The sequence below is a fragment of the Ursus arctos genome, unplaced genomic scaffold (genome assembly GCF_023065955.2).
Source record: "Ursus arctos isolate Adak ecotype North America unplaced genomic scaffold, UrsArc2.0 scaffold_9, whole genome shotgun sequence".
NCBI classification, from domain to species: domain Eukaryota; kingdom Metazoa; phylum Chordata; class Mammalia; order Carnivora; family Ursidae; genus Ursus; species Ursus arctos.
The window spans coordinates 82,004,663-82,031,340 of NW_026623111.1; the positions used below are offsets into that span (position 1 = coordinate 82,004,663).

The window sequence follows — 26,678 nt, forward strand, 5'->3', positions numbered from 1 at the left end:
CACACATATGATTCGCAGATATTTTTTTCTTATTGGGTCAGTGGCCTTTTAAGTTTTTGATGGTTTCTTTTGCCGTGTGGAAGATTTCAGTTTGATGTTGTTCCACTTGTTTATTTTTGCTTTTGTTGCCTTTGCATTTGGTGTCCGATCTGAAGACTCTTTGCCAAAACCAATGTCGAGAGACTTAGTACCTGTGTCTTCTTGGAGGTTTATGGATTCGGGTCTTATGTTCAAATCATTCATCCATTAAAAATTTTGTGTGTGGTGTAAGAAAGTGACCCAGTTATATTCTTCTGCATTTAGTGTCCAGTTTGCCTGTTACCGCTCACTGAAGAGACAGTCCTTCCCTCATGGCATATCTTCTGCTGCTGTGTCGTAAGTTAGGGTCATCTACGTGTGGGTAAGTTTCTGAGCTTTCTGTTCTGTTCCACTGACCTGGTGTCTGCGTTTCTGCCAGTACCATCCTGTTTTGATGACAACAGCTTTGTAATCTAGCTTGAAATCCAGGAGTGTGTTGACTGCACCTTTCTTTCTCCAGGTTGCTTTGGGTATTTGGGGTCTTTTGTGATTCCATACAAGTTTGAGGACTGTTTTCTATTTCCTCGAATAATGCCACTGGAATTCAGATGGGGATTTCATCACATCTGTCGATTGCTTTGGGTACGATGGACATGTTCACATAATTAACTCTTCCAGTTAAGGAGCATGGCGTATGCCTCCATTTGTTTGTGTTGCCTTCCAAATCTTTGACCCATACATTCTGCCCCCCTCGACACACATGTTTTTCATTTCTTTTCTGCCATGTGTTGAGTGTACTATGTCTTTCTCATTGTTGGTTACTTTTATTCCTAGATTTTTTTTTTTGATGCAATTGTAAATGGCATTGCTTTTTTAATTTCTCTTTGCGAAAGTGTGTCATCAGTATACAGAAATGCAAGAAGTTGGGTCATCTGGGTGGCTCCATAGGTGAAGCGTCTGCCTTCTGCTCAGGTCATGATCCCAGAGTTCTGGGATCGAGCCCCGTGTTGGGCTCCCCGCTTAGCGAGGGTCTGCTTCTCCGTCTTTCTGACACTCCCCCGGCTCGTGCTTTTTCTCTTCCTGTCAAATAAATAAATAAAATCTGAAAAAAAATAAAGACAACAGGTCTCTGTATATTGACTTTATATCCTGCAGCTTTCTTGAATTTGCTTATTCTAACAGTTTTTTTTTTTTTTTTGTGGAATCTTTTGGGATTTCATGTCATTTGCAAATAGTGACCGTTTTCCTGTATGGATTTCATATCTTTCTCTTTTTTTAAAATGATGTTAGTCACCCTACAGTACTTCATTTGTTTTTGATGTAGTGTTCCAGGATTCATTGTTTGCATATAACACCTAGTGCTCATTATGGCACGTGCCCTCCTTAATACCCATCACCAGGATAACCCATTCCCCTACCCCTCCCTTTCTGCAACCTTCAGTTTGTTTCCCAGTGTCAATGGTCTCTCATGGTTCATCTCCCCCTCTCATTCCCCACCTTCACTTTTCCCTTCCTTCTCCTAATGTCCTCCATGCTATTCCTTCCATTCCACATAGGAGTGAAACGATATGATAATTGTCTTTCTCTGCTTGACTTAATTTCACTTAGCATAATCCCCTCCTGGTCCATCCACGTTGGTGCAAATGGTGGGTATTCATCCTTTCTGATGACTGAGTAATATTCCATTGTATAGATGAACCACATCTTCTTTGTCCATTCATCTGCTGAAGGACATCTTGGCTCCTTCCACAGTTTGGCTATTAGGGACATTGCTGCTATGAACATTGGGATGCAGGTGCCCCTTCTTTTCATTACTCTGTGTCTATGGGGTAAATACCCAGTAGGGCAATTGGTGGGTCGTAGGATAGCTCTGTGTTCAACGTCTTGAGGAATCTCCATATTGTTTTCAAAAGTGGCTGTACCAGCTTGAATTCTCACGAGTAGTGTTAGAGGGCTCCCCTTTCTCCACATCCTCTCTGACTTTTTTTTATTTCCTGTCTTGTTAATTTCTTCTCAAGATTTTATTTATTTATTCCACAGAGATAGAGACAGCCAGCGAGAGAGGGAACACAAGCAGGGGGAGTGGGAGAGGAAGAAGCAGGCTCATAGCGGAGGAGCCTGATGTGGGGCTCCATCCCATAATGCCGGGATCACGCCCTGAGCCGAAGGCAGACGCTTAACCGCTGTGCCCCCTGCCTTGTTAATTTTAACCATTCTAACTGGTGTAAGGTGGTATCTCATTGTAGTTTGGATTTGTATTTGCCTGATGGCAAGTGATGTGGAGCATTTTTTCATGTGTCTGTTGGCCATTTGTATGTCTTCTCTGCACAAGTATCTCTTTGTGTCTTCTGCCCATTTTTTGGGTGTCGAGTTTGAGGAGTTCTTTATAGATCTTGGATACCAGCCCTTTATCTGTAATATCATTTGCAGATATCTTCTTCGATTCCATAGGTTGCCTTTTTGTTTTGTTGATCGTTTGCTTTGCCGTGCAGAAACTTTTTATCTTGAGGAAGTGCCAATAGTTCATTTTTGCTTTTATTTCCTTTGCCTTTAGAGACGTGGCTTGCAAGAAGTTGTTGTGTCCAAGGTTGAAGAGTTCTTTTGATTTTGATATGAGACAGGAATCCATTATCTTTCTTTCCTGATTGCATTCGAGTCCTCTGTCTTTCTTGGTGAGTCTAGCTAAGCTTGTCAGTTTTGTTTATCTTTCCAAAAAAGGCAGCTCTCATTTTCATTGTGTGTGTTTTTTTTTTTTTGGTCTTTTTAGTCTCTGTTGGATTTATTTATGCGTTCCTTTTTGTTATTTCCTTATTTCTACTAATTTGGGGCTTTGTTTGCTGTTTTTTTTTTTCTACTTCTTTACCACAGAAATCAGGTTGTTTATTGGAGAGCATTCTCATGGATTGATGAAGACTTGAATTTCTATGAACGTCCCCCCCGTAGAGCTACTTTTGCTGCATCCCATAAGTTTTTGTAGGTTGTCTTTTTCATCAGTGTCAAGGTACTTCTAATTTTTTTTTGATTTCTTCTTTGACTGTTGGTTGTTCAGTAGCATGTTGTTAAATCTCCACATATTTTTTTAAGATTATTTAAGTATCTGGCAGAGAGTGAGACAGCGAGAGAGGGAACGCAAGCAGGGGGGTGGGAGAGGGAGAAGCGGGCTTCCCACTGAGCAAGGAGCCTGATTCGGGGCTAGATCCCAGGCTCCTGGGATCACGACCTGAGCTGAAGGCAGATGCTTAATGACTGAGCCACCCAGGCCCCCCAATCTCCACCTGTTTTTGACTGTCCCATTTTTTTCTTGAGACTGATTTCTAGTTTCATATCATTGTGGTTGGACAAGATTTGTAGCAGAAGGTGAAGAGAGCATTCAGATGAAAGGTTTGTTTCCTGGAGGGTTTTCTGAGGGCAGACCATGAGTTCCGTGGGGACGGAGGAAGGTTTTGTGAGACGGGGGGTGGGGTTAGCCCTTGTTAGAATTACTGACTACTACCATGCAGGCTGTGTGCTACCGTTCACACCGTAGTCCTGATGGGCTTGTACTTCATTAGAAATATTTTCTAGGAGGTGTAGGCATAGGCTTCTCTAAAAGAAAGGTGCCATGTGGGTTCATGGCATGACCCCAGGTCAGCAACCAGGATGTATGGTATTGTGGGGGATCAGAACCAGGCTTTCTGTGGGAAGTGACGGAAATAGGGTATGGTGAGCTCCATGACCTCATAGGTGAGGTCCCGAGTGACCCACTGGGTGTTGGGTTCCGTGGATCTGTTTCATCAGGTGCTGTGGAATTCAGGGACACCCTCCTGTCTGTGGATTTGTGTGGAGACAGGTAGACATCAGTGTCTGGCCAGGCACGAGGGTCGCACTGGACCACCACCAGAGGTGCAGCATGCGGGGGAGCCACTGCTTGGTTTCCACGAAAGCTGACCAGGGTCTGTGACCGTGATTCCTAGCAGCTGCAAGGGGAGAGGAGGCCGGGGGTGGTGCACACTTCCTAGACTTGTGGTCAGGACTAGTCTGGAGCCCACTGAAGTCAGCCACACCTGGCACAGAAGGCCCCCAGTCAGTGTAGCTGTGGGCGGTGCTCCCATGGCACTTTCGGGCCGGCTCCATGCTGCCACCTCCTGCTTTTCATCATCATCTTCAAGGTCGTGTGCCTCTGCTCTTGCCCCATGGCCTCCGGGGTATTGTCCGTCCTCCATCTGGCCCTCGTCCCTGGTGCCCTGTGCAGTCCGATGCCAGGGTAGCCTTCTCGAGGCAAACATCTGGCCTTGATGGAACACTTCCATGGATCTCGTGTGATGCGAGGATGATGTCCTGCCCTGGAAGGGGGCTGCAGGTCCCCAATCAGGAGAGCCATGTCTCCCTTTTCAGCATGGCCTGCCCTCCCCTCAGTCTTCTTCAGGGAAGCTCTCCCCACTTCCTGAGATGACAGCTCTGAACTTAAAAGTGAATGTTATTTTACATATCTCTATGCCTTAGTTCATCCATGGCATGTCTTTCAACGCCGTTAGTGGGTTTTTTTTTTTTTTTTTTTTTTTTTTAGCAGTTCTGAAGGGCTGTCTGCTCAAGGAGGGGATGACCTGGGTGGGGCAGCTTTCCCTCTCATCTCCCTCAGCCTGTCTCTGAGCCCTGGGGCCAGCTGTCCCACTGAGGATTGAGGGACCCGAGCCAGCCCATCCTGAGCCCAGGCTGTGTGTCAGCTGTGTAGACGGATGCGTGTCGGAGCGGTGGGCAGCTGGCATAGGCCAGGGGCAGGCAGTGTCTCCCCATTCCTTCCCTCCCTTCCTCCCAGAGGTAGCTCAGAGCAGCCTTCAACCCCTGCATCTCCAGATCCCTCGACCTATGCCTCCTGTGTTCAGCTGGTGACCTTGGAGTTTCGCATGGATTCTACCTCCCATACCCTCTCCTGTAGCAGTTCCTGGATCAGGGGAGGGATCGGACCCTTGTCTGATTTTGGTCTTCTTCCTGTCCCGCACCAAGCCCACCCACCTTTGCATCTTCCATGTATGTGCTTGGAAGCAAGCCCATCCACAGGGAACCTATTAGCCAAATGGATCCAGGTAATGAACATTGAAGTAGAGATCCAGGATCCATAATAAACCTGCTCTGAAACCTGTCCCAAAGTCTGTGACTCTCTCACACTGAAACAGAAACAATAATAGCTTTCTGGACTGTGAAGTGACATGTGTCTCTACTTCCAATCTCGAATGCATAGGTGCTGAGCCTGGACAGAAAAGGACCATGGCTCCCGTGGGCTGGGATCCACAGTAAGAACTCAGTGAAATCTGAATTCGAGGCATAGAATGAATAATTATTGTAGAGTGAATCCTCCCAAGTAGGGCTTATGCACATTGCAGAGGAAAAGCTTTTTCAAAGAGGTTCCTGAAAGAAAAATCTTTTTAAAAAATTTCTTTTAATTCCAGTAGAGCTAACATACAGTGTTACATTCGTTTCAGGTGTACAAGAGAGTGATTCAGTAATTCTATATATTACTCAGTGGTCATCCAGAAAAGTGTCCTCTTAATCCGCTTCATCTATTTCACTCATCCCTCTATCCACCTCCTCCTCTCTGGTAACCATCCGTTTGTTCTCTCTTGTTAAGAGTTTGTATTTTGGTGTGTCTCCTTTTTCTCTTTTATTTATTTAGTTTTTTTTGTTTTTTAAGTTCCCTATAAGAGTGACATCATATGGGATTTGTCTTTTTCTGACTGACTGATTTCAGTTAGGAGAATACTCTAGCTCCATCCATGTGGCTGCAAATGGCAAGGTTTCATTCGTTTTCAAGCCTAGTAATACTCCATTGTGTGTGTGTGTGTGTGTGTGTGTGAATACACACATCTATCATCTCATTTGTCAATTTTTCTACAGACACTTGGGTTGCTTCCATATTGTGATATTGTAAATAATGGTGCAAGAAACATAGGGGTGCACGTATCCTTTTAGGTTGCTGTTTTCATAGTCTTTGGGCAAATACCAGTAGTGTGATTGTTGGATCGTAGGGTAGTTCTATATTTAATTTTTTGAGGAACCTTCATACTGTTTTCCACGGTGGCCACCACAGTTTGCATTCCCACCCACAGTTCGAGAGGATTCCCCTTTATCCACATCCTCCCAACGCCTGCTCTTTCTTGTGCTTTTGATGTTAGCCATTCTGACAGGTGTGAGGTAATACCTCATTGTCCTTTGGATTTACATTTTCCTGATGATGGGTGATGGTGAACATCTTTTCACTGGACTGTTGGCCATTTGTATTTCTTCTTTGGAGAAATGTCTGTTCATGTCTTCTGCCTATTTTTTAACTGAATTATTTGTTTTTTGGGGGTGGAGTAGTATCAGTTCTATATGTTTTGGACACTATCCTTTTATTGCATATGATCTTTGCAAACATCTTCTCCCTTGAGTAGGTTGTCTTATTATTTTTATGTTTTCATTGTTCTTCTGCCGTGTGGAAACTTTTTATTTTGCTCTATTCCCAATAGTTTATTTTTGCTTTCATTTCCTTTGCCTCAGGAGACAGTCTAGAAAAACGTTGGTATGGTCCATGTCAAGAAGTTACTGTCTTCCCTCCTGTAGAATTTTTGTGGATTTAGGTCTCATATTGAGGTCTTGAAACTGTTTTGTGTTTGTGTGTATTGTGTAAGAAAGCAGTCTAATTTCATTCTTTTGTGCGCAGCTGTCTAGTTTTCCCAACACCATTTGTTGTAGAGACTGTCCTTTTCCCTTTTGATATCATTGCTTGCCTTGTGGAAGATTCATGGACCACATAATTGTGGGTTTCTGTCTGAACTTGTATCCTGTTCCTTTGGTCGCTGTGTCTATTTTTGTGCCGTACTCTCTTGTTAGGATGACTGCAGCTTTGTAGTATAACCTGAAATCTGAAATTGTGAGTCCTCCAGCTTTGTTTTTCTTTTCCACATTGCACTGGCTGTTCAGTATCTTTAGTGGTTCCATACAAATGTTTAGGATTGTTTATTCGAGGTCTTTTATTCTTTAATTTAAATTCCATTAGCCAACTTACAGTACATCATTAGTTTCAGATGTAGTCTTCAATAAATTACCAGTCGTGTGGAACACCCAGTGCTCATTGTATGTGTGACCTCCTTAATGCCACTCACCCAGTTTACCCTCCCCCAACTTCTCCTCCAGCAATCATCAGTTTGTTGCGATAGTTAAGAGTCTATCATGGGTTTTCTCCCTCTGATGACTTCCCTTTCTATTTTCCCTCCCTATGGTCTTCTTCCCTGTTTCTGATATTCCACATAGGAGTGAAAGCATATGATCATTGTCTTTCTTTCATTGGCTTATTCCACTCAGCATAATACCCTCCAGCTCCACCCAGGTCAGTGTGATGGTAAGTATTCATCCTTTGTGATGGCTGAGTAATATTCCATTATATATATGATCCACATCTTCTTTATCCATTCATCTGTCCATGGTCATCTGCACTCTTTCCACAGTTTGTCTATTATGGATATTGCTGCTATGAACACTGGGGTGCATGTGTCCCGTCTTCACTACCTCTGTCTCTTTGGGGTAAATCCCCAGTAGTGCAATTGCTGGGCCATAGGGTAGCTTTATTTATAACGTCTTGAGGAAACTCCGTACCATTTTCCAGAGTGGCTGTACCGGACTGCATTCGCACAGGGGTGTAAGAGGGTTCCCGTTTCTCCACATCCTCTCCAACATGTATAGTTTCATGTCTTCTTATTTTTAGATATTCGGCCTCGTGTGATATGGCATCTATAGGGGTTTAGATTTGCATTTCCCTGAAGCCAAGTGATATGAAGCATTTATGCATGTATCTTTTGGTCACCAGTACGTCGTCATCAGTGAAATGACTTCCCATTTTAATCCATCTCAAGACCTAAAGCTGGGTAAGGCACTGAAGCTGGATGATGCCATCGGTTGGAAGTGTGGAGAATTTCAAAGATCTCCATGGAGAGCAAGTTTAAAGGTCAGTGTGAAGCTACTAATTGGATCCGGGGAGATCTCTGAAAGTGGGGGTTCCCTGGGATGGGCTGAGGGGGGCCCTCCGATTTTCCTGCTATGAATCCTTTCTGCAGCCCCAAACGGACAGTTTCCTGCAGTGGGGCAGGCTGAGTCCTCTAGTCGTGCAGAGGTGAGCCCAATGCCTGGTACCTTGGAGGCAGGCAAACGGGGAGGGGACCCTCAGCAGAAGACCCAGGGTTAGGTTAGGCCTCAAGAGACAGCAGGTGCGAACTGCCCAGTGCTCAGAGAACTCCCAGGCCGCCTGAGATGAGGGCACAAGGGCGGGTGAGTGTGAGCCTTGGGGTTTGATCCGGAAGGGCTCACAAAGGTCGGGGTTCACCAGCAGGGGCTCTGAGGGGGTGTCCCAGTTCTCTTGCCCTGAATGCTCTATTGTGCCCCATAACGGTACAGTTTCCTGTGGGCTGCAGGCTGAGTCCTACGGTGGGGCTTGGGTGTCCCCAATCCCCCAGAGTTGGCGCCAGGATCGTGCGGAGGGGCCCCTCTGTGGCCAAACTAGGGTAAGGGTTAGGGTCCAGGGGCCCGGCAGGGCCAATCTAGCAAGCTGTGTGGCGAGCTCTGTGGAGGGCTGAGATGAGGCCATGGGGGAGGGTGAGCATGGGCCTCAGGGTTGGGGCACGGGGGTTGCCAAAGGTGGGGACGGGCTCTGGGGGCCTCCCCAAGTTCTCATGCCCTGTATGCTCTGTAGTGCCCCAAGGGGCACGGTTTCCTGTGGACTGGCAAGCTGAGTCCTGAGGCGGGGCACAGGTATCCCAATTCCCCGGGGCTGCGGTGTAAGGCTCCTGGGGAGGCCGCCAAACCCGCGGCTGACCTAGGGTTAGGGTTAGGCCCCAGGAGCCCCGCAGGCCCGATCTGCTGGCTGTATGGTGAGCTACACAGGCTGAGGTGAGGGTGTGGAGAGGGTGAGCGTGGGCCTCAGGGTTGGGGTTCGGGAGGCCGCCAAAGTTCGCTGGGGGCTCAGGGGGGCCCTCCTGGTTCTCCCGCCCTGAATGCTCTATGGCCTCCCAAGGGGCACGGTTTCCTGCACGGTGGCAGACTGAGTCCTGCGGTGGGGCTCAGGTGTCCCGAATCCCCGCGGCTGCGGCTCCAGGCTCCTGGGGAGGGACCCCTCCACAGATGAACTAGGGTTAGGGTTGGGGCCCAGGAACCCCGCAGGCCAGATCTGCCCGCTATGTGGCGAGCTCTGCCACGGGTTGAGGTGAGGGTACGGGGTGGGGTGAGCATGGGCATCAAGGTTGGGGCTTAGGGATCGCTGAAGTTCTCCGGGGGCTCTGGGCGCCCTCCCGGTTCTCCCACCCTGAATGCTCTACAGCCTCCCAAGGGGCACGGTTTCCTGCGGGGTGGCAGGCTTTGTCCTGCAGTGGGGCTCAGGTGTCCCCAGTCCCCAGGGCTGTGGCACCGGGCCCCGGGGGAGGGGCCCTCCCTAGCCGACCTAGGGTCAGGACTAGGCCCCAGGAACCGGGCAGGACTGATCTGCCGGCTCTGCGACGAGCTTGGTGGCAGGCTGAAGGGAAGGCGCGGGGTGGGATGAGCGTGGGCCTCAGAGTTGGGGTGTAGGGGGCCGCCGAGGATCACTGGGGGCTCAGGGGGGCCCTACTAGTTCTCCTGCACGGGATGCTCTGCGGCGCCCCAAGGGGCATGGTTTCCTGAGGGGTGGCAGGCTGAGTCCCGTGGTGGGGCTCAGGTGTACCCAATCCCCGGGGTTAGGGTACGGATTAGGGTACGGGTTAGGGTTAGTGTACGGGTTACGGTTAGTGTTCAGGTGAGGGTAGGGGTTAGGGTTAGGGTAAGGTGAGGTTATGGGTTAGGGTTGGCTTTAGGGGTTACAGGTTAGGGGTTATGGGTTAGGGTACGGATTAGGGTTTAGGGTACGGGTTAGGGTTTAGGGTTTGGGTTTAGTGTACGGGTTAGGGTTAGCGTACAGGTTAGGGTACGCGTTAGGGTACAGTTTAGGGACGGGTTAGGGTACGGTTTAGGGTGCAGGTTAGGGTTAGGATATGGGTTAAGGTTAGGGTATGGGTTAGGGTTACGGTACGGGTTAGGTTACGGTTTAGGATTAGGGTTAGGGTATGGGTTAGGGTTAGGGTATGGATTAGGGTATGGGTTAGGGTTAGGGTATGGGTTATCGTTAGGGTTACGTTTTGTGTTAGGGATAGGGTACGGGTTTGGGTTTGGGTGTGGTTTAGGGTATGGGTTAGGATACGGGTTAGGTTTAGGTTAGGGTTAGGGTTAGGGTACGGTTTAGGGAACAGGTTAGGTTTAGGGTACGGTTTAGGGTTAGGGTATGGGTTAGGGTACAGGTTAAGTTACTAGTTAGGGTTCGGGTTAGGGTATGGGTTAGGGTCCGGGTTAGGGATAGGGTACGGGTTAGGGTAAGGGTTAAGGTACGGGACAGGCTGCGGGTTAGTGTTAAGGCAGGGTACTGGTTAGGGTTAGGGTTTAGGGTTAGGGTTAGTATACGGGTAGTGTTAGGCTACAGGTTAGTGTACTGGTTAGGGTTAGGGTACGGGTTAGGTTCAGGGCTTAGGGTTTAGGGTTAGGGTACGAGTTAGGGTACGGTTTAGGGATAGTGTTAGGGTATGGGTTTGGGTTAGGGTTAGGGTACGGATTAGGGTACGTATTAGGATTAGGGTACAGGATAGGGTATGTGTTAGGGTTAGAATACTGGTTAAGGTACAGGTTAGGGTACGGTTTAGGGTTAGGGTAAGGGTTAGGGTACGGGTTAGGGTTAGGGTACAGGTTATGGGTAGGTTTAGGGGAAGGTGTAGGGTTGAGGGTAGGGTTAGGTTTAGGGGTTAGGGTTAGGGTTAAGGTTAGGGTTTAGCATTTAGGTTTAGAGTTAGGGTTAGGGTTAGACCCCAGGAGGCCAGCAGGCCTGATCTGGCTCTGCGGTGAGCGATGGGAAGGGCTGAGGTGAGGGCGCTGGCGATGGGAGCGTGGGTCTCAGCGTTTTGGCGTGGGGGGCCTTCGAAGGTCGTCGGTGGCTCGGAGGGCCCTGCCCGTTCTCCCACCCTGAATGAATGGCGGTACCCCTAGCGGCTCGGGTGCCAGCGGGGCAGCAGGGTGAGTTCGGTGCTGAGGCTCGGGGGTTCCCAATCCCCAGCGTTCAGCGCCAGTCCCCTTGAGAGGGGCCCCTCGGGGGCCGAACTAGGGTTAGGGATTGCCCCCAGGAGGCTGACAGGCCCGATCCGCCAGCTGTGCAGTGAGCGGAGGGGCGGGCCAAGGTGAGGGCGCTGGCAAGTGGGAGCATGGGCCAAAGCATTTTGACTCAGGGGCATTCAGAGTTTGCCAGGGTCTCGGAGGGCCCTGCCTGTTCCTCCGCCCTGAATGACTGGCGGCGCCCCTAGTGGCCCAGGTGGCAGCAGGGCGGCAGGGTGAGTCTGGTGCTGGGGCGCGGGGGTCACCAATCCCCGGCTTTGTGGCGCAGGCCCTTTGGGAGGGGCCCCTCGGGGGCTGACCTAGGGTTAGGGTTAGCCCCCAGAAGGCCGGCAGGCCCTATCTGCCCACTGTGCGTCGAGCGGAGGGGCGGGCCCTGGTGAGGGCGCTGGTGAGCGGGAGCCTGGGCCCAAGCGTTTTGGCGCGGGGGCCCTTTGAAGGACGCTGGGGGCTTGGATCGCCCTGCATGGTCCTCCACCCTGAATGACCACTGGCGCCACTGGCGGCCCGGGTGGTTGCGGGGCGGCAGGGTAAGTCCGGCACTGGGGCTTGGGGGTCGCAAATCCCCAGCGTTGTGGCGCCAGGCCCCTTGGAAGGGGCCACTTGGGGGCCGACCTCGGGTTAGGGTTAGCCCCCAGAAGGCCAGCAGGCCTGATCCGCTGCTGTGCGGCGAGCGGATGGGCGGGCCGAGGTGAGGGCGCTGGCGAGCGGGAGCGTGGGCCCCAGCGTTTTGGCACAGGCTGCTATCGAAAGTCGCCAAGGGCTCAGAGGGCCCTGCCCATTCTCCCGCCCTGAACGATCAGCGGCACCCTAGGGGCCCGGGTGTCGGCGGGGCATAAGAGTGAGTCCAGCGTTGCGACTCGGTGGTCCCCAATCCCCGGCGTTGCGGCGCCAGGCCCCTTGGGAGGGGCCCCTCGTGGGCCAATCTAGGGTTAGGGCTAGCCCCCAGGAGGCTGGCAGGCCTGATCCTCTGCCTTGCGGGGAGCGGAGGGGCGGGCCGAGGTGAGGGCGCTGGCGAGCAGGAGCGTGGGCCCCAGCGTTTTAGCGCGGCTGCTATCGAAGGTCACCCAGGGCTCGGAGGGCCCTGCCCATTTTCCCACCCTGAATGAACGACGGCAGCCCTAGCAGCCTGGGTGGTGGCGGGGCGGCAGGGTAATTCCGGTGCTGAGGCTTGGGGGTCCCCAATCCCTGGCGTTGCGGCAGCAGGCCCCTTCAGATGGGCCCCTCTGGGGCCAACGTAGGGTTAGAGTTACCCCCAGGAGGCCGGTAGGCCGGATCCACCGACTCTGTGGTGAGCGGAGGGGCGGGCCGAGTTGAGGGCGCTGGTGAGCGCGAGCTTGGGACCCAGCGTTTTGGTGCGGATGACCTTCGAAAGTCGCCAGAGTCTCGAGGGCCCTGCCCGTTTACCAACCCTGAATGACCGGCGATGCCCCAGCGGGCCCGGTGTGGGCTTGGCGGCAGGGTGATTCTGGCGCTGCAGCTCGGGGGTCCCCAATCCCCTGAGTTCGGTGCCAGGCCCCTTGGGAGGGGCCCCTCGGGGGCTGACCAAGGGTTAGAGTTAGCTCCCAGGAGGCCTTCAGGCCCAATACTCCAGCTAGGCCGCGAGCGGAGGGGCGGGCCGAGGTTAAGGCGCTGGCGAGCGAAAGCGTGGGCCCTGGCGTTTTGGCACAACGGGCCTTTGAAGATCACCGGGGCCTCGGAGGGCCCTGCCTGTTCTTCCGCCCTGAATGAAAGGCAGCACCCCTAGCGGCCTGAGTGGCGGCAGGGCTGCAGGGTGAGTCCGACGCTGGGGCTCGGTCGTCCCCAATCCCCGGCGTTGTGGCGCCAGGTCCCTTGGGAGGGACGCCTCGGGGGCCGACCTAGGGTTAGGGTTAGCCCCCAGGAGGTCGGCAGGCCTGATCTGCCGGCTGTGCAGCAAGCGGAGGGGCGGGCCAAGGTGAGGGCGCTGGCGAGAGGGAGTGTGGGCCCAAGCGTTTTGGCGTGGGAGGCCTTCAAACATTGCTGGGGGCTCGGAGGGCCCTGCCCCTCCTCCCGCCCTGAATGACTGGAGGCGCCCCTAGCGGCCTGAGTGGCGGCGGGGCAGCAGGGTGAATCTGGCGCTGAGGCTCAGGGGTCCCCAATGCCAGGCGTTGCGGCTCCAGGCCCCTTGGGACGGGCCCTTCCGGGGCCGACCTAAGGTAAAAGTTAGCCCCTGGAGACTGGCAGGCACGATCTGCCGTCTGTGGCGAGTGGAGGCGCGGTCGAAGATCAGGGAGCTGACGAGCGGGAGAGTGGGCCCCAGCGTTTTGGCGCTGGGGGCCTTCGAAGGTCACCGGGGCAGGGAGGGCCCTGCCTGTTCTCCCACCCTGAATGATCAGTGGTGCCCTAGCGGCCCGGTGTTGGCGGGGTGGAAGGGTGAGTCCAGCGTTGCGACTCGGGGGTCCCCAATCCCTGGCGTTCCGTGGCAGTCCCTTTGGGAGGGGCCCCTCGGGGGCCAACCTAGGGTTAGGGTTAGCCCCCAGGAGGCCGGCAGGCTCAATCCACCGGCTCTGCGGCAAATGGAGGGGTGAGCCAAGATGAGGTCGCTGGCAAGTGGGAGCGTGGGCCCCAACATTTTGGCTTGGGGGGCCTTCGAAGGTCACAGGGGGCTCGGAGGGCCCTGCCCGTTCTCCCGCCATGAAGGACCGGTGACGCCCCTAGTGCCCCGGGTGGCGGCGGGGTGGCAGGGTCAGTCCGGCGCTGGGGCTCGGGCGTCCCCAATCCCCAGCATTGCAGTGCCAGGCCCTTTGGGAGGGGCCCCTCGGGGACTGTCCTAAGGTTAGGTTAGCCCCCAGGAGGCCGGCAGACCCGATCCGCCGGCTGTGCGGTGAGCGGAGGGATGGACCGTGGTAGGGCGCAGTCGAACGGTAGCGTGGTATCCAGCATTTTGGCGTGGGGGGCCTTCGTATTTCACCAGGGGCTCGGAGGGCCCTACCGGTTATCCCGCCCTGAATGACCGGCGGCGCCCCTAGCGGCCCGCGTGGCGGCAGGGCGGCAGGGTGAGCCCGGCGCTGCGGCTTGCGGGTCCCCAATCCCTGGCGTTGCGGCACCAGGCCTCTTGGGAGAGGCCACTCTGGGGCCCACCTAGGGTTAGGGTTATCCCCGAGGAGCCTGGCAGGCTGGATCCGCCGGCTGTGCGGCTGGGGGGGGGGGGGGGCGGGCCGAGGTGAGGGCGCTGGAGAGCAGGAGCGTGGGCCTCAGCGTTTTGGCGCGGGGGACCTACGAACGTCGCCGGGGGCTCGGAGGGCCCTGCCCGTTCCCCCACCCTAAATGACCGGCGGCGCCCCAAGTGGCCTGGGTGGTGGCGGAGCGGCAGGTTGAGTACATTGCTGGGGCTCAGGGGTCCCCATCCCGGGCCTTGCGGGGCCACGCCCCTTGGGAGTGGACCCTCAGGGACTGACCTAGGGTATGTGTTAGCACCCAGGAAGTCAGCAGGCCCGATCTGCCACTGTGCGGCGAGTGGAGGGGTGGGCTGAGGTGAGAGCGCTGGCGAGCAGGAGCGTAGTACCCAGCATTTTGGCACGGGGGGCCTTGGAAGGTCTCCAGGGCCTAGTTGGGCCTTACCCGTTCTCCTGCCCTGAATGACCGGCGGCGCCCCTAGGGGCCCAGGTGGCGGTGGGGCGGCATGGTGAGTCCGGCGCTGTGGCTTCGGAATCCCCAATCCCAGGCGTTGTGGCGCCAGGCCCCTAGGATGGGCCCCTCGGGGGGAAAACCTAGGGTTAGAGTTACCCTCCAGGAGGCGGCAGGCTCAATCCGCCGGCTGTGCGGCGAGTGGAGGGGTGGGCCGAGGTGAGGTCGCTGGAGAGCAGGAGCGTGGGCCCCAGCGTTTTGGCTCCAGGGGCCTTCGAAAGTCACTGGGGGCTCGGAGAGCCCTGCCCATTCTCCTGACCTGAATGACTGACGGCGCCCCTAGCGGCCCGGGGGGCAGCAGGACAGCAGGGTGAGTCCGGCGTTATGGTTCGGGGATCCCCAATCCCCAGCGTTGCGGCGCCAGGCCCCTTGGAGGGAACCCTCTGGGGCCAACCTAGGGTTAGAGTTAGCCCCCAGGAGGCCGGAAGTCCCGATCCGCCGGCTGTGCGGTGAGCGGAGAGGCGGGCCGAGTTGAGGTCGCTGTCAAGCGTGAGCATCGGCCCCAGCGTTTTGGCGCGGATGGCATTCGAAAGACGCCGGAGTCTTGAGGGCCCTGCCGGATCTCCCACCGTGAATGACCGGCGACGCCCCAGCGGGCCCGGTGTCGGCTTGGCGGCAGGGTGAGTCCGGCGCTGCAGCTCAGGGGTCCCCAATCCCCTGCGTTTGGCGCCAAGCCACTTGGGAAGGGCCCCTTGGGGGACGACCTAGGGTCAGGCTTAGCCCCCAGGAGGCCGGCAGGCCTGATCCCTCTGCTGTTCCACGAGCGGAGGGGCAAGCCGATGTGAGGGCACTGGCGAGGGAAGCGTAGGCCCAAGCGTTTGGCGGGGGCCTTAGAAGGTCGCCGGGCCTCGGAGGGCCCTGCCAGTTCTCCCGCCATGAATGATCAGCAGCGCCCCTAGAGGCCCGGGTGACGGCGGGGCGGCAGGATGAGTCCGGCGCTGGGGCTCGGGGGTCCCCAGTCCCCAGCGTTGCAGTGCCAGGCCCCTTGGGAGGGGCCCCTCAGGGGCCGACCTAGGGTAAAGGTTAGCCCCTGGAGGCCGGCAGGCACGATCCGCCGTCTGGGGCGAGCGGAGGCGCGGTCGAAGATCACGGCTCTGGCGAGCGGGAGAGTGGGCCCCAGCTTTTTGGCGCTGGGGGCCTTCGAAGGTTACCGGGGCAGGGAGGGCCCTGCCTGTTCTCCCGCCCTGAATGATCGTCGGTGCCCTAGTGGCCCGGGTGTCGGCGGGGCACAAGGGTGAGTCCAGCATTGCGACTCGGGGGTCCCCAATCCCCGGCGTTCGGCGGCAGTCTCTTTGGGAGGGGCCCCTCGGGGGCCGACCTAGGGTTAGGGTTAGCCCCCAGGAGGCCGGCAGCCCCGATTTGCCATCTGTGCAGCGAGCGGAGGGCGGGCCGAAGTGAGGGCGCAGGTTAGCGGGAGCATGGGCCCCATCGTTTTGGCGCGGGGGTCCTCCGAAGGTCGCTGGGGGCTCCTAGGGCCCTGCCCGTTCTCCCGCCCTGAATGACCAGCAGTGCTCCTAGCGGCCCGGGTGGCGGCAGTGCGGCAGGGTGAGTCCGGCGCTGTGGCTCAGAGGTCCACAATCCCCAGCATTCCCGCACCAGACCCCTTGGGAGTGACCCCTCTTGGGCCGATCTTGGGTTAGGGATAGCTCCCAGGAGGCCGGCAGGCCTGATAGGCCGGCTAGATGGCGAGCGGAGGGATGGGCTGAAGTAAAGGCACTGGTGAGCGGGAGCGTGGGCCCCCGCGATTTGGCGCGGGGGGCCTTCAAAGTTAACTGGGGGCTCAGAGGGCCCTGCCCCTTCTCCCGCCCTGAATGACCGGCGGCACACCTAGCGGCCCGGGTGGTGGCACGGCGGCAGGGTTAGTCCGGTGTGAGGCTCGAGGGTCCCCAATCCCCAGCGTTGCAGCGCCAGGCTCCTTGAGATGGGTCCCTCTGGGGCCGGCCTAGGGTTAGGGTTAGCCTTCAGGAGGCCAGCAGGCCCGATCCGCGGCTGTGCGGCTCCCGGAGTATTGGGCCGAGGTGAGGGGGCGCTGGCGAGCCTGAGCAATAGCCCAAGCTTGTTTGTGCGGGTGCCTTCGAAGGTCGGGGGGCGGCTCGGAGGGCCCTGCCCTTTCTCCCACCCTGAATGACCGGCGGCGCCCCTAGTGGCTTGGGTGGCGGAGGGGCAGCAGGGTGAGTCCCGCGCTGGGGCTCTGGGGTCCCCAATCCCTGGCATTGTGGTGCCAGGCCCCTTGGGAGGGGCCTCTCGGGGGCCAACCTAGGGTCAGGGTTAGCCCCCAGGAGGCTGGCAGGCCCAAACCGCCGGCTGTGCGCCGAGTGGAGCACAGGCCCAGGTGAACGCGCTGGCAAACCGGAGCGTGGGCCCCAGCGTTTTGGTGCCGGGGGCCTTTGAAAGTCGCCGTGGGCATGGTGAGCCTTGCCCGTTCTCCCGCCCTGAATGAACGGCGGTACCCCTAGCGGCTCGTGTGCCAGCGGTGCGGCAGGGTGAGTCCGGTGCTGTGGCTTGGGGGTCCCCAATCCCTGCATTGTGGCAGCAGGCCCCTTCGGAGGGGCCCCTCTGGGGCCGACCTAGGGTTAGAGTTAGCCCCCAGGAGGCTGGCAGGCCCCATCCGCCAGCTGTGCGGAGAGCGCAGAGCGGAGGGGCGGGCCGAGGTGAGGGTGCTGGCAAGCTCCAGCGTGGGCCCCAGTGTTTTGGCGCAGATGGCCTTCAAAATTCACCGGAGTCTTGAGGGCTCTGCCCGTTCTCCCACCCTGAATGACCAGCGACGCACCAGCGGGCCCGATGTCGGTGGGGAGGCAGGGTGAGTCCGGCACTCACGTAGACGTGAGTTGAAAGATGGCTTTGATACAATTTTTTTTAAGTTTTTTTTTAATATTATGTTAGTCACCATACAGTACATCCCGGGTTTCCAATGTAAAGTTCGATGATTCATTAGTTGCGTATGACACCCAAGGCACCATGCAATACGTGCCCTCCTTACTACCCATCACCAGTCTATCCCAATCCCCCACCGCAATCCTCTCTGAAGGCCTCAGTTTGTTTCTCAGAGTCCATGGTCTCTCATGCTTCATTCCCCCTTCTGATTACCCCCCTTTCTTTATCCCTTTCTTCCCCTACCGATCTTCCGAGGTCTTATGTTCCATAGATGAGAGAAATCATATGATAATTGTCTTTCTCTGCTTGACTTATTTCACTTAGCATTATCTCCTCCAGTGCCGTCCATGTTGCAGCAAATGTTGAGAACTCGTTCTTTCTGTTACCTGAGTAATATGCCATTGTATATATGGACCACAACTTCTTACTCCAGTCATCTCTTGAAGGGCATGTCGGTTCCTTCCACGATTTAGCTATTGTGGACATTGCTGCTATGAACATTGGGGTGCATATGGCCCTTCTCTTCACCACGTCTGTATCTTTGAGGTAAATACCCAGTAGTGCAATGGCTGGATCATAGGGTAGCTCACTTTTTAACTTTATAAGGGACCTCCACACTGTTTTCCAGAGTGGCTATACCAACTTGCATTCCCACCAACAGTGTGGGAGGGATCCCCTTTCTCTACATCCTCTCCAACAATTGTTGTTTCTTGCCTTGTCAATTTTTGCCATTCTAACTGGCATAAGGTATTATCTCAGTGTGGTTTTGATTTGAATTTCCCTGATGGCTAATGATTTTGAACATTTTTTCATGTGTCTGTTAGCCATTTGTACATCTTCATTGGAAAAGTGTCTGTTCACATCTTCTGCCCATATTATAATTTGCTTATTTTTTTCTTGTGTATTGAGTTTGAGGAGTTCTTTGTAGATCTTGAATACCAGTCTTTTATCTATAGTGTCATTTGCAAATAAATTCTCCCATTCCGTGGGCTGGTGCTTAGTTTTTTTTTACTGTTTCCTTGGCAGTGCAGAAGCTTTTTGTCTTGATGAAGCCCCACAAATTCGTTTTATCTTCTGTCTCTCTTGCCTTTGGATATGTGTCATGAAAAAGTTTACTTTGGCCGATCTCGTATAGGTTGCTGCCTATGTTCTCCTCTAGGATTTTGATGGATTCCTGTCTCACTTCGAGGTCTTTCATCCATTTGGAGTTTATTTTTGTGTATGGTGTGAGTGAGTGGTCATGTTTCATTCTTTTGCATGTAGCTGTCCAATTTTCCCAGCACCATTTATTGAAGAGACTGTCTTTTTCCCACCGGATGTTTTTTCCTGCTTTATCAAAGATTAGTTGCCCAAAGAGCTGAAGGTCCATTTCTGGGTTCTCTATTCTGTTCCATTGGTCTATGTGTCTGTTCTTGTACATGCTGTCTTTGTGATCACAGCTTTGTAGTACAGCTCGAAATCCGGCATTATGATGCCCTCAGCTTTGTTTTTCCTTATCAACAGTTCCTTGGAGATTAGGGGTCTTTTCTGGTTCCATACAAATTTAAGGACTATTTGTTCCAGTTCTTTGAAAAATGTCATCGGTATTTTGATCAGGATACCATTGAATGTGTAGATTGCTCTGGATAGCATGGACATTTTAACTATGTTAGTTCTTCTGATCCATGAGCATGGAATATTATTCCATATTTTCTTGTCTTCCTCAATGTCTTTCAAGAGTGACTTGTAGTTTTAGAATGCAGATCCTTTAAGTCTCGGTTAACTTAATGCAAAGGTAACGTATGGTTTTTGGTGCTCTTGCAAATGGGATGGATTCCCTAATTTCTCTTTCTTCAGTCGCATTATTTGTTTATAGAAATGCAACTGATTTCTGAGCATTGATTTTGTATCCTGCCACATTGTTCTTTCTTAAAGACTGGTTAATGGCCCTTTCCTTATGCTTTCATTCCCACTCGGAAACATGCATCCATCATCGTGACAGATGTTAGGATTCAGAGGACCCTTTCCATACCCTCTTCTTACTGAGAGTTACGTCTATGGCAGTTTAATTAATGTTCAACACACATACCGGGAAACACTGGTGCCTTCACTAATCAATGTTGCTGTCTCTCTGCACAAACTTGGTTCGCTGAATTAAATAATGGCACTTTCTTTTCCTTTTCACAAAACCTTTTCAAACGGCTTTCCTCCTCATGACAGATGTGAGTTGAGAGATGCTTTCTGTGTAGTGTTCTTAAGTAGTTAAACGAAGGGCATTATCTTGATGCTTGCAGACCCCATTTTGCACAATGCTCCCAATCCATGACACCAGATGTGAGGTGAAAGATGCTTTTATATAGAGTGTTCTCTCCTAGCGTAAAGCAGGTGACACCTTACTTATGCATTCATGGACACTTTTGAAAAACTTGCCACCTTCCTAAGAGAAGACTTGACTTGGACAATGGTGTCTATTCGGTGTTCTGACTGAGATTTGTGAAAATTGCCCTTTCCTTAAGGTTCATCACACTTTTTGGAAAACTTGGGTGTGTTCATCGGTCCTAATGTTGGTTTGATGTTGCCTTCTATCAACACTGAGTTGGTTCTCACAACTACTTAGATAGGACCTCTCCTTCTGCTTTCACTTGCACTTCTGCAAGTACTTCTTCTTCATTACAGATGTGAATTGGAAGATCTTTTCCCAAGGGTGTCCTTACCTGAGCATACAGCATGTTCCTTACGTTTTCATACACACTTTTGGAACATACATCCATCCTCATGAACGTAGATATGATTTGGAATGTTGTCTCTAGATGGTGCTCTTTCACATCTATGGCAGTTCCCTTAAGGTTCAACACATGTAATGGGAAACCCTGCTCTCTTCACTGATCAATGTTGCCTACCCAAACTTGGTTCTCTGAACTGACTGATGGCACTTTCTTTTCGTGTTCACACAACCTTTTCTAATGGCTTTCCTCCTTTTCTTTGGAAATTTTGTTTGGAAATTTTAATATGCCTTTCTTAATATTTGATAGAGCAGACAAAACTCGGTCACAAATGTGACCTAATTGACGTCTATGGAACATTCGATAATAAGTGCAGAATACATTATTTTCCAGCGGTCATAGACTATTTACCCAAACAGATGATATGTTGGACCATGAATCATGTCTACATTTTAAAATACTGAAAATAACTAGATTCTATTCTTAGGCCTCCAAGGAATAGAGCCCTAGTCCTCATCAAAAGAAGACCAGGCAGTCCCTCTATGTTTAAAAATTCAATGTAACTTTGCTGCATATCTTAAGGGTCAGAGAGGGGATCGCAGTGGATATTTGCCACCTTTTCTACATCAGGGCTCACACACAATGGCCCTTTGTCTCTGAAGAACACTGACTATCCTAACGTAGACAGGAGTTAAGCCTCCTATCAGAGTTCTGCATGTGCCAGCCACACCTGGCAGCCTTGGCCTGGGCCCACCACCACCTCCCTCCAGCTTTCCTTCTTGGTGGCATTGAGTTAAGGGAGTCAACATAGCCATATGGAGATGGGAGCTCCCCTCTCCTAGTGATGATGGTGCTATTGTCCCCACCAGTCTATCAACATGATTTCTGAGAGAATTACGACACAATAGCAGCTTCTTGACCTTCCTTAAGGTTTAAAAATCATCTTGTGAGTCATCTTTTCAAAAAACGGTTTCACCATGTGTTCTTTTCTCTGGAAAAGAAATAGACCCAATGGTAATTATGGCTCCTGAGCACCTGCTCTTGGGAGATTGCATAGTGGCTCTGTGTAGCATTCTCCCTCTTAAACTTCTCAACTAGGGTGTATATAGAATGAGTCCCATTTCCTAGATGGATAGACAAGGGCTCAGAGATTATATGAATTACAGAGGATTTTAGTGTCAGAAACCTAAGTGGGATCTCCAAACTGACTCCAAAACCCTTGTTCTTCCATACAGGGTACCATTTCGCTCTTACCTCTGGTCTTGTTGATCTGGAAACCTAGGAAGTATTAGGATTTTCTTGTTGTGTGGCCAAATGGAACGAATTTGGCTGCCTTTTCACCTCTGCCCATCATGACCATGAAGATAATTATCTCAGTGGAGGACCTTTGAGTAAGAGACTTAAAGATCCCTTAGAATAGAGATACTATACTATTTTTCTGATATTAAAGTGCCTGAAAGAACTATCCTTTTTTAATTGATGGAAGCTCTTGGTGGAAAGGTCGGAAAGACTATTTGAAAACACTCAGCCTCTTCTACAGAGTGAGACAATGCCTCTAAAGATTGCTAAAATATTCCCTTACCTCTGATTATTTACTTCCCAACTATCGCAGTGTTTCTATGTTAGGATTATGATTTCCATGAGGCAAAAGTTGCGGAGAAAGAACTTAGTGTATCCAGGGGCACTTTCGTATTGTGACAGTGAGCTATTCTGTTGTATTCTGTAGTCCAAGGGAATGGTGCCAGACATCTCTAAGATGTCTAAAATTCTGACTGTAAATGATCTCTATGCTTCAGAGATTTGGGCAGGACAAGGGAGGAGTCCAGAGACCGTGAACGCCTCTGTTACCTGTGTTGACCATGGAGCAGGTAACCTTCTGTAGGGGTCCTTTTGATGTCTCTGAGCTATGGGAAAGGTGCTTTCATCTCAAGCTCCTCCATTTGGTAGTGGTGATAAGGATAAGAGTAATTTTTATCTCATACCATCTGTGGACCCTGATCTTGACCTCCTAGGGAAACCCTCCTTTATCATTTCACCCAGCTCAAAATGACCGGGCAAACCCTCAAAGCATGGGCCCTATTTCTGCCCCCAGCACATATTGTCCATCTGTTTCAAAAAGAAAAAAGAGAACAAAAAAATGCCCTTGCCAACATCAAGGTGAGAACACAAAAGAACCTCTCTGTCCCCCGTAAGATTAAAGTCATACCGACTTGTACATACTGAAAAGATAAGAAAAGTCTGTCACTTTCTGGAATCTTCTGCCTCATCGTGATGGGTAACTGTACCTAACACAAAACAGAACAAATATATAACCCTGCCCTAAATGTTCCTTCCCTGGAGCACTCCCTTCTTTGTGAAGACTGTGTCTCCCAGGCATCTGACCTGACTTGGGTTTGAATAAAACTCTCTTCATTTCTCTCTAAAATGTTTTAAAATGTTCCTTCCTTTAGTGTTGACAATAACACTATGTTTTCTTTTCAAGTGAAAAATAAATGTTCCTGGTTCACAACCGTGACAGCACAGAAGGCCGGCTGTTCCTCCTGGCCCCTACCCTGCAGAACCAAGCATGTGTATATAGATTCCAGCACAAATGGGCTCATCCTAGAAGGATGCTTTGAAGGTCTGAGAAGCACTATCCACTCCATGGTGAGACAAGAAGGCAAAGCTATTCCCGCTTGGAGCATTCCTTTTGGGGCTTAAAATTGCCTTGGACATGCATGAAAGCATTGCCATTTCCTAAAGCCCAAAGCTGGAACAGTCTGAGAGCAGCTGACCTAGCCAGAATCCAGGCACACACCTGTAGGAAGGGTTGGTGCAGAAGGGAAGGGGCAGGGCTCTGAGGGTGTTCTGCAGCTAGAGGGGTCCGCGGAAGGGGCAGTGTGTGTGTGTGCGTGCGTGCGTGTGTGTGTGTGTGTGTGTGTGTGTGTGTGTGTATGCATGCATGCTTGGGGCCCTGCCCGTGATCACAGTCATGCCTGCGCTGGGCATTGAGCCAAGGAGGCAGGTCTTGGACCCCTTGCACTCCCAGAGTTGTAAGTCATGGGGCCGGTTGCCCCGCATTCAAGGGGCTGGAAACCGCACACTCCCAAACCAATCACCCCATGGGGGTGGAGCTACGTCTCTGTGGGCAAACCCAGAGCAGACCTAGGATGCAGACTGGGAACCAGGGAAGGGGAGCTCTGAGAGATTCAACGTGTGGAGTTCCTGGCTGAGTGAATGCATGCTGTGTGCCTGTGTGGGGCATGGTCTGGGAGTAGGGGCACCCCGGGTGAGAGGTGGGGTTCTGGAAGGGCATGTGGAGGGAGTTCATTTGGAGACTCAGTTGAGTTTTCTTTTTCCCTTGATAGTCTCTTCTGCCTACTCTCTGTCAACTGGCCTTACATAGCAAACCCATGGACTCCAGGGCACCTGCTCAGCAGAGCTTTTGTGGTATTGGTCGCAGACATTCCAGGGTTTCACTTGTTCCCCAGCAAGAGCGAGAGTAAGGACCGCACGGTCCCCAACTTCAGTGCGGTGCCCCTGTCCCCCGACACAGTGCAGGTAATGGACCTTGAGCAGTTCCCCAAGTTCAGCAGGGTGTTCCCTGTTCCTTCAGGCACATGTGTGGCACTAGGAAACCCCAGAGCCGTTACCCAACTTCAGCATTGTGCTGCCTGTTCCCTGGGAATGGTGGCAATGGGCTGGAAGATAATTACTACTAAAAGACAAGTCTGTGTTTCCCCTTCTCCCAGAAACTGCAGCAGGCATGCTGGTTTTAGGTCCGAGGAGCCGCCTTCTCCCCACCTAACAACACTTCTCTTCTCTGGCTCCATGAGTCCCGAGGTTTTGAATGTCTGCATCTGAGTCAGTGAGGCAGCTTGACACAGGACACCAGCATTCAGAGAAAGCGGCAGGTCCATTTGGAGAAATGTCATATCCACGTCAGGACTGGAGGTAACACCTCTCATTAACCCACTATCTCCTGGGCTTTTCTCTTTTCTCTAGTTGAGCCATGAAGTAAAACTTAAGTAATAGTTGTCAGTGTTCTGAATTTGGTGAAAGAGGTACTTAGTTTCTGAGCTTAGAGCACTTTGCAGGGGATCCCATTTTCTCTGTTCATTGACTGCTTATGAGTGTATTTTGAACAGCTGTTTCCTAGAAACACTCTTTCATTAGAAAGGGAAGGTTAGATTTACTCTTTGTGTATTTTTAAGATATACATCTAACAGTGTTTATTCAGTTGGGCCTACGATATGGGTGAGTGGCCACCATTTAGGGTTAGATGGCTTTTTGTCGTCAGATACAGATATGGATGATGTCTTGTCATTTGTCAAAGGTGATGTTTCATTACTGATTAGTCTTTTCATCCCAAGAATTACAATGAGGGTTGAGGGAAAATTCAAAATTATTCAAAGCAGCCTTTTCCTGTTTAAAAGTTAAGCTTGACTATCTAGCTTTACTAGATGTATCAACTCAATATTTTGAGGTGCCATATTCTCTCTGTCATTTCTTTGGTGGTGCAGTCAGAAGGAGAGTCTTTGGGAATTCCTTTGGATAGAGTCATGCTGGTGGCTTCAAGGGGCCTGGTGACGGGAGCCCTGGACTGAGTTCTGGAACTACTTGCTTGACGCTGGGTGAGTCAGGTTATCCCACAGAGTTTCTGTTTCCTCCTTATGAGATTGCTGGAAGGTGAAATAAGTCAAGCAGAGAAAGGCAATTTTGATACGGATTCACTCATTTATGGAACAGGAGAAATAGCAGGGAGCTCAGTAGGAGAAGGAAGGGAAGAATGAAGGGTGGGGTAAACAGAAGGGGGAATGAACCACGACAGACTATGGACTCTGGGAAACAAACTGAGGGCTTCAGAGGGGTTTGGTGGAGGGTTGGGATAGGCCGGTGATGGGTATTAAGGAGGGCACGTATTGCATGGAGCCCTGGGTGTTGTACGCAAACAATGAATCATGGAACACTACATCAAAAACTAAGGATGTAGTGTATGGTGACTAACATAACATAATAAAAAAAAATTTAAAAAAGAAAATAAAGAAATTGATGGAAGGTCATATCTGTGGAAAGTCTTTACACAGAAACTGTTCTGCCTATTGAAGAGCAACTAAAAATGAGGTGATTTGGGCTCTATTATTCTGTAAATAATAATTTTAAAACTCCCCGTCCTAGGGATATGGTATTTTATTGCATAAGGAGGCCTGAGAAGGCTGCAATGAAAGATTGCGATCTCAGAACACGTTCATGTTCCATGCATACATCACTTAACAGTTTGCACAGGTAGGAAGGTAAGTGGAGATAAATATGAAAGAAAGGGAAAGAAGGTGTGAACCATTCATTAGGTAGCCTTCTCCCTTTCTCAGGAAAGCCTTGGGCCAGTGTAATTTTGGGAAAGGAGGGGGAATCCTGGAGCTTTGCAGCAGATGGGGGTTCCAGGTCTGGGTAGAGGTGACGGGTCCCAGAGGAGAGCTGAGTGCATTCTGCAGCAGGGTATGGGCAGGGCGCGCTCCTGGGGTGGCTGTGGTCTCCCATGTGAACGTTGTGACAGGTGAGGGCTGTGAGCTGGTTCCTGGCTGAGGACTGTTGAGGCACAGGTGGAGAGCTGGCCGAGTCCCTTCTTCAGGGCCACCAGCCTCAGCCAGCACACACAGAATCATCGTTTGTCCCTGTCACTCCAATTCAGGCAGTCAGAGTTGCCAGGCCGAGATGTTTGCTGGAGCTTCTTTCCTTGCATGTGTGTGAAGTTTCAAACCTGAAGTGATGGATATGATGGGTCCTCAGAAAATCCGTAACTCTTTTATTTCCTGCTCTTATATCGACCAGTGAAGTGAATCGGACCGGCTAGTAGAAGGGGCTATCTGTGCGTTTTTATTTCCCAGTTTAATTAAAGAATGGGAAAACAGTCTTGTGAAGTATTAAAAGAATCCTTTGTTGGTGTTCATGTCCCTCCCCCCCCCCCCCCCCGGGGTGGGGGTGCTTACCTGGAGACCCATCCAGGGCTCTGGAAGCTTGACCCGGTGAGTCACTTGCGACTTGAGCTGGGGAATTAATGAAGAAAACAGAATGAATGCTGGAGTTTGCCTGTATCGTTTGGACTCAGACAAGTCCATGTAGCATCGGAACTCTTCACCCATGAGGCGTGTCGGGATCCCTGAGGTTGTGGGCTTTGCTTTATGGGCTGAGGTTTTGTCTTCATCCTTATCTGGACAAGAGTCATGCCATCTGGCAATGGAGATCCAAATCCTTAGGTGACCATATCATCATCATCATTATCATGATTATTAA

The 26,678-nt window shown here is 52.0% G+C and overlaps 1 long non-coding RNA gene across 2 annotated transcripts in view; it reads left to right on the top strand.

The window, feature by feature from the left end:
* Positions 1-2,185: 2,185 nt before the first annotated feature.
* Positions 2,186-26,678, top strand: part of LOC130543249 (uncharacterized) — a 59,167-nt gene continuing 34,674 nt past the window's right edge. The window contains exons 1-7 of one of the 2 annotated variants that reach the window (XR_008958453.1): positions 2,187-2,690; positions 2,887-3,019; positions 7,838-7,975; positions 22,891-23,054; positions 23,756-23,948; positions 24,140-24,341; positions 24,911-25,021. This is a non-coding gene — a long non-coding RNA (uncharacterized LOC130543249). Of the gene's footprint in view, positions 2,691-2,886; positions 3,020-7,837; positions 7,976-22,890; positions 23,055-23,755; positions 24,342-24,910; positions 25,022-26,678 lie in introns of both variants that reach the window. The other variant, XR_008958454.1, reaches the window with a different exon arrangement.